The sequence below is a fragment of the Vombatus ursinus genome, unplaced genomic scaffold, assembly GCF_900497805.2.
Source record: "Vombatus ursinus unplaced genomic scaffold, bare-nosed wombat genome assembly UNPS02014812.1, whole genome shotgun sequence".
NCBI lineage: Eukaryota > Metazoa > Chordata > Mammalia > Diprotodontia > Vombatidae > Vombatus > Vombatus ursinus.
Window position 1 is genome coordinate 33,129,911 of NW_020954590.1, and position 7,943 is coordinate 33,137,853.

Here is a 7,943-nt window from a genome sequence, read left to right on the forward strand (position 1 = left end):
AGAAGAAGAAGAAGAAGAAGGAAGGAAGGAAGGAAGAAAAGAAAAGAAAAGGCAAAAAACAGTCCCTGCTCTCAAGGAGCCCACAACTTAATAGGGGAAACAAGATGCAAAGAACTATTTATAAACAAGCTATAGAATGGATAAATAGGGAATAATCAAAAGAGAGAATACATGATTTTAGCTGGGACTTAAAGGAAGACAGGAAAAAGAGATGCGGAGGGAGAACATTCCAGGCATATGGGGTAGCCAGTGAAAATGTTTGGAGCAGAGAGATGATAGAGTTCTTGTTCAGTGAAGAGCAAGAATACCAGGGTCACTTGATTGAAAAGTATATGAGGAGGTATAAGAAGAATCTTGTAAAGGGGGTTTGTGAAGGATTTATGAAGGTTATGAAGGGTTTAGAATATCAAAAATAGAATTTTGTATATGATCCTAAAGGTAATAGGGAGCCTCTAAGGTGCATTGAGTGAGGGAGACATGGTTGGACCCGAACTTTAAAATCCCTATAGCAGCTGAACAGAGGTTTGAATCAAGTGAAGAGAGACTTATAGCAGGCAGACTAACCAGTAGACCCTTGTAATTGTATAGGCAAGCAGAGATGAGTGCCTTCACCAGAGTGGTGGCAGTATCAGAAGAGGGAAGAGAAATATTCAAGAGATATAACAAAGGTGAAATTGACTGGTCTTGGTAACTGATTGGATTTGTGGGGGAAGGGGATGAGACATAGTGAGAAGTCATCTAGATTGTAAGCCTGCAGACCTGAGGGGATGTTGGTACCCTTGACAGAAATAGGAAAATTTGAAAGAGGGGAGTGTTTGAGAGGAAAAAAAATCATTTCAATTTTGGACATGTTGAGGACATGAAACAGGTTTGGACATGTTTCAAATACCTACAGGACATCCAGTTTAAGCTGTGTAATAAGCAGTTGAAGGTGCCAGAATAGAGATCAGCTGAGAGTCATCAGTCCAGAGATGGTAATTAAATCCATGGGAACTGATGATATCACCAAGTGAAGTAGTATAGAAGTAGAAGAGGGCCAAGGATAAAACCCTGAGGGACACCCATGGCTGAGATGAAGATCTAGCAAAGGAATCTGTGAAGGAACAATCAAATTGGTAAGAGGAAAACAGTTGTACTTTTTTTTCTCTAAAGAGAAATCCCCATTTTGTCTTCATTTCTACTATCCACCTTCACCTTTTTATTTTGCTCTTCTATTTACTTGACATTTTCTTTCTTTTTTATTCTATTGCTAACTTCAATGAAAAGAGTAGAGTCCCCAAAGCCTACAGAGAAGGGAATATTGAAAAGAAAGTGATGGATAGAGTCAAAGTGATATACATCAGTGGTACACTGCATGTGTATCAGTGATCCTTTTGGTTCATGCAGCTGAGGAAAAGATTTGAATTTTGTTTGAATGGAAACTAAGCCATGCCTAGTTAACAAATTATATGTATTCATATCCCTATACAGAACCCTGACTTAAGCATTAAAAAAAAGAAAGCCTGGAGGAAGTAGGACTCAGGCAGATCCCACCCAAAATTTGCAAAAGGACTTAAGGAGATAGATTATGCCTACACCTATACAATTTCTCAAGCCTATATCTCCAAACCCAAGAGCCCTGGGAATAGCATTGCCTTGTAGGATTCCTTCATGCCAGACTTTCAGATAGATCCATCATTCAGAGAAGTGATGCTTGTGGAGATGAGACTTGGCAACATGCTGCTTCTGGTGCTTTAGCCCCTGCCTGCTCGGCAACCATCACAACTATTGAAGACCTGTCACTGAACTCCCACCTGCGGCTCTGAGAACCTGTAGCATGCACTGTGGCCACATACCACTAAACCAACTCAGTAGACAGGCTAAACCAGGTTGAAGGTAACTGATGGGTCTGCAAGTGAGTTAAGGGGACATCTACTCCAAGCATGTGAAGACTGTCCCCAGTGAAATGGGCAGATGAGAACAATTTGGTCCAATGGCCATGAAGGTGGTTGAAGCAGGCTCTGTGGTATGTTTAGAGCTTAGTCAGACATCAGTGGACTTCAACGATTCTGGAAGAGAGAGAGAGGCTGATGATTTTGTGCAATTCTGCCTCACTTAAATCCAATTCATGCTCAAGTTAAGATATCACCCTGTGATTGGTCCTTTTTTTCATTGACCCTCTTTGAAAATGAAGGACAAATAACAACAACCGTGGCTTAGCTAGATATAGCATCTCCAGTAATTATTGCAGAAAACTTTTGTCAATATAAAAACAAGCACTCTTGTGGATAGAGTACTTCCCTTTATATATGTCATAAGATTTAAATTTATACACATCACAGATTTAGAGTTGAAGAAACCTTAGAGACCATCCAGTCCAACCCCTTCATATTATAGATGAGGAAACTGAGGCCTAGAGAAATTAAATGATTAACCCAAGGTCACACATCAAGTGTAATAGACAGAACTTGAACTGAGGTCATCAGACTTAAAGCCTTGCTAATAAAAATCCAAAATTTTATCTTTCTTTCCTTCTATCTTTGTTATTCTCATTTTAAAATTTGCATTCACTTTTTTTCAAGGCCAGTATTAAATTAGCTATATCATCATATTCCCTGATCATTAGACTTTGGTGTTATTCTGTATGCCATATTTAGGCTGATGTTTTCAATACTCTCCTCCTCTTCCTTTGTACTATGTCTTTTTTTCTTTCTTCTCCTTTCCTTCAGAAAGAAATCCCTCTTTTATCTTCATTGCTATCACCCACCTTTCACCTATTTTGTTTTCTGTTTGCTTGGTATTTTTTTTTTTTTGTTTTATTGCTAACCGCAAAGCAAATAAACATACACTGTCTTCCAAAGACAGCTAAATGTCTTGAGTCACTGGTGGACCCATGAAACTATAAATAGCTTCCTTAACCACTACAGCAATGGCCCCACAGGGAGAGTACTTCTGTTCCTGTCACATAATGCAAGACATTTCCCTTCCACCTCAATTGGTTGAGAATTGTTGCAAAATATAGAAATATTTTGAGTATCCCCTATATGTAGAGCAATGTCATCTGCATGAACATCAGTCTAATGACAATAGTTTTAACATTTATTTACATTTACAGCTGATTTTTCCCAGTTGACATAACAATTTTTTCCATAAAAACTGTTTGAGATAAAGAGTGCAAGTATTTTAATCCCTAGTTGAAGGATGAGGAAACTGAGAATCAGGGAGTTTATAACATGTCCAAGTTGTGCTCTTGTAAATACAGGAGGTGGGATACAGTAGCACTACTCCTGCATATTTATATTTCTAAAATACAGATTTGATCAGGTCATTATTATATAGTAGCTCCCTACTGCATGTACAGTAAAATACAAAATTCTCTGCCTGGGACATGAAACCCTCCACAACCTAGCTGCCACCTATATTTCCACTCATACCACACTATTTCTTTTCACACGTTCTCTATTCCAGTCAAGATTGTTTACTTGCTTTGCCTCCTTGATCTGGGCAGGACTCACTCAGGGCTCTCTAGTCATTCAGAATTGAGACGAAAACCAAATCAGACACTGAAAGATCATATAACATTGAAGAGAAGGAAGTTTACTAACCAAGAGCTTGGAAAGGATATCCAGGAAAGACATAGTTGGTTTCATTGGGCATAGATATCCTCTTCATTCCCTGAACCTCCACATCTGACATGATGACAGACCTAGTCAGAAGACCCTTTTAACTCATTTCAAAGGGGAAGTCCAACTAGCACCAAGCACTGGCCTTTTATACCTTATGGAATTAGAAAGTGTTATGTCAAAGTTCTATGGATCAATTCAGTGCCAAAGAATTTCATTACGTTTAAGGAAAACCCAGCCTAGGTAGCAGTCACTTTCCCATGCTCTTAGTCTGTGAATGATGCATTTCTAGATGCACAGGGGACCTCCATCTCTGAGTCCCAACAAGATGAGTAGCAAATCATAGATGATGCTTTTACCACAGTCCCATACATGAAGTTCCATTTTCTGCCCACCTGTTTTTGCAAAAGCTGTCTTTTATCCTAGAGTTTAACTTTTTCCTTACTACTTCCCCTTAGAATCCCTATCTGCTTTCAAAATATAACTCAGAGGCCACCTCCTACACAAATCTTTCCTAATGCCTCAATCTGTTAGTATTCTTTATTTTTTTGTTATTATTACTTTGTATGCATTTTAAGTTTACTCCTCACAACAGGGACTTTGTGTTCATGGAACATGGCACAGATCCTTTGTAAATACTTGTTGAATTAAAGGAATGTATCCAGATTCTGGCTTCAAGGATCTAATCTCTGACTACAAAAGGTAACAAGAAACAAATAACAACAATACTATTTACATAGCACTTTAAGATTTGCAAAGCACTTTACAAATATTATTTCATTCTATCCTCACAACAAACTTTGGGAGAAGTTGCTATTATTACCATTTCCTATTTTACCTTTTCCCATCAGAGGAAACATTTTTCACTGTTTTGATGTTTCACTGTTTGGCACAGAGTAGGTGCTATGTGGCTTCATAGATTTAGAGCTGGAAGGGACCTTATTGAATCTAATTTCTTATTTTATAGATAAGGAAACTGAAGTTCGAAGAGGTCAAAATGACTTGAGCAGACTCACCCAGCTAATAACACTCTGTAATCTTTCTAACTCCAGTTCTAACAAGGCTGTATTCATGAAATCACCTTGCTGACTAATCAATTAATAAATGCTTACTGATTAATTTATTGTTTCATCTTTTCTTACCTTTAAATTTCTCAGTTCATTGTAAAACCTTGTTTTCTATGCCATCCTGGATTTGGAAAGCAAACCCAAACTGATGGCCAAAGTCCAAAGAGGTCTTTTTTTTTTGTATTGGCCTGTCCATCTGTCAAATTACTATCATCAGGATGAATGGAGTAACAGAAAATAAACATAGATTTTTTTTAATACAAATTTACATCTTCCATTCTTAGAGATACCTAGTTACTCAAAGTGGTATATTTATCAAATGTAGACATGATATATGGTTATTTCTGCTCTTTAAGCTTTGTGTTTTATGTTGCATGTGTTATATTTGAATTTCTCTACAATAAAACTTGTATCTTGACATGTTATCAGATTCAACTTCTATTACTTTCTTTGTATTTTTGGACCAACCAAAGATAAAAATTCTATGTGCTTGGTCTAGGTGCTTCATTCCTTTTGAGGTGTGTGTATGTGAGTGAGTGTGTGTGTGCATGCATGCGTGCGTGTGTGTGTGTGTGTGTGTGTGTGTGTGTGTAGTGTGTCCTTAAGAATTTTCAGGCAATCTGTACAATCCAGATTGGTTAGAGCTGGCTGTCGACAGCAGGGACAAAAACAACAAAACAAAATACTTCTCTCCTGCTCTCAAATTAGAGTCTATTTCTGGCCACTTGTTTCCTGTATGAAATAAAGCTATCAAGCCATCAATTTATCCATATATATTTGTCATTTCATCTTTACTCTGTCAGGCAATAGGATTCCAAAGTCTGCAGCTAATGGCTTCCTTTAGCAAAACCTAGGTCTAGCTGCAATGCTAATCCCTAGATTTCAATTCTGAACGAGATTCTCTTCATTTGTTGTTATACTTTCTCTCTCTCTCTCTCTCTCACACACTCTCTTTGTTTTATTTTATATTTTTTAACAATGTGATTGAAAAATAAAACTAAAGCTGTTATGGTAACATGTTTTAATATCTACTTAGTTTCTCTCAATCTCTTTTAAATCACGTTTCACAGCAGTTTCATTTAATTTCTGGAAACCACTTTAGCCCCCTGTGAAGTCAGAAATAAAGGATGGCAGAATATGATATTCAATCTAGCTATCATAGAGATAGCATATATATTTACAGTCACTTTCCTATAAAATCATCTTCACAGTTTAATTCATGAGGTTCATTGTTTTAACAACTTTCAAGGATATTTTAAAATGTAAACCAGAATTATTTGATAGTAAGTCTTGAATTTGTAAATCTTTTCAGGAATTAGAAGTTTTGAGTTTAAAGGGTACTCAGCCACTTAATTCCAATTAAAATTATTTGTGCTGCTGGGCTTTGTATCAACATTTAAAACATTTTCTTAGTTTTATTTAAGCTAAAGGTAAAGATTAATTTATTCTCTGCAGAATGAACAATTACCATTGATTATTTTCCATCTTGTAGAAAATACTGCATGTGTTCTTAAAAATATCATCTTTTTTAGAAGTGAATTTTATGTTTATAACTAATTTAAAGGATTTTTTCATAGGAAACTAAAACTATATTTGTAAGAAGAGTTCTTATCAAATAGGTTCGATCATTTTATTAGAACATATAGAAAAGATAAAAGGCTTTCCTTCAAAAGTTCGTTGCTTCTTATTGGCTACATTGTGGAAGGCTTTCTCAGCCATGTTAGGAGTTGGACTAGATAGTCATTGCAATGCCTTCCAATTCCAAGATGCTATGATTCTGGAAAAGATGTGTTTCAGTTCCTATATTTTCTCAACATACAGCTAAAGACTCAAAACCCACATAGAACTTGGGGAGAAAAGAACCATGGGAAAGAAGCAGAAAGAAATGTCTTCCTTTCCCACTGGGTGCTGTCACCCAGAGAGTACAGGAACATTTCTGAAAATAAAAGAAAAATTCCATCATAATTATGTATTTTTTCTTCTTGACTGTATTTCTTATTTTTTTTTCACAAGAAAGTTTAAAAAATAGGAGAGTCCTTTAAAAATGGTTAAGAAAACAAATAAATCAACCATATTTGTATGATTTAATGTCACAGCAAATCAGTCAACCAGCATACATGAATGAGTTTTACTCATAAATTGACTCATTCCTTTTAGCATATTAAAATGTGAGATTGCAGAGTCCTGGGCATGAAAGAGTTGCTTTAAAAATCTGTAATCCACTTACCTTCACCTACCTATCCTAGGCCCAGGGTCGGTCATATTATTGCTAATCTTTCTGTAATCCATTTGCCTCCTCACATTGCTCATGCTAATCCCCGGACTAACATCCATCACATTCAGTTTCTCCATTCCTGCCCCTGGGGCAGCCCTGGTTATTCCTATAAAAAGGCACAGCAACTCACTGATAGAATCCACTGTCAACACAGTAAAAACTGATACTATCCAACTTCAACTGAACCCCATTTGGTTATTCTTTTATTTTGACAGTCTTGTATCAAGCATCTTCTCTGCCCCAGGCCTGACCTGTTCTAGATATTGAGGATAATAAAAAAGACAAAATAAGAAACAGTCTCTGTCTTTGAGTTGCTTATATTCTATTCAAGAAAAAGATTGATTAGATTGTATTAGATTGTAAAGTCCTTAATGTCAGGGTCTGTCTTTAGGTTCTTTTCCTATCCCTAATGGTTAGCACAGTGCCTGGTACATAATAGACACTTAATAAATGCTTATTAATTAATTCATTAATTGATTGACTCTAAGCAGGGAGAGAACTCTAACATCTATCAATCATCCAATCAAAAGTTTGTCAAGCACCTAATGTATTCCAGGGATTGTGGTAGGCACTGGAGAATAAAAAATAACTAAATGAAACCATAAATGCCTGCAGTAAGCTCATATTTTACCAATATGAATAAATATAAAGATAAGAGGGAGGAGCATTAACAGCTAGAAGGGAAATCACAGAAAGTCTCATATATAATAGGGGTTGTCAATTCAGCTGAGTTTTGAAGAAATCAAAAAGAAAAATTGAGGAGAGAATGCTTTCCAGACCCGGGGCACAAGATCGCAAGGGAATGGAAGTAAGAGATACAATATCTTATTTGAGGAGTAACAGCTTTGTTTCACGGTACCATGGAATGAATAAAGAGAAGTAGTGTGTAAGTATTCACTTTTGTTTCCATGTTCTGCATGTCAAAAAGAAAATCTCAGGGGCAGTCTAAGGAAAAGAGAAACCGCCAACCCTGAAAACCTGTGCACAGATCTTATCACT

The 7,943-nt window shown here is 36.5% G+C and overlaps 1 pseudogene; it reads right to left on the reverse strand.

Moving 5' to 3' along the window:
• The window catches only part of LOC114053932, a 13,984-nt pseudogene extending 6,963 nt beyond the window's left edge, over positions 1 to 7,021 (reverse strand).
• Positions 7,022 to 7,943: the final 922 nt, after the last annotated feature.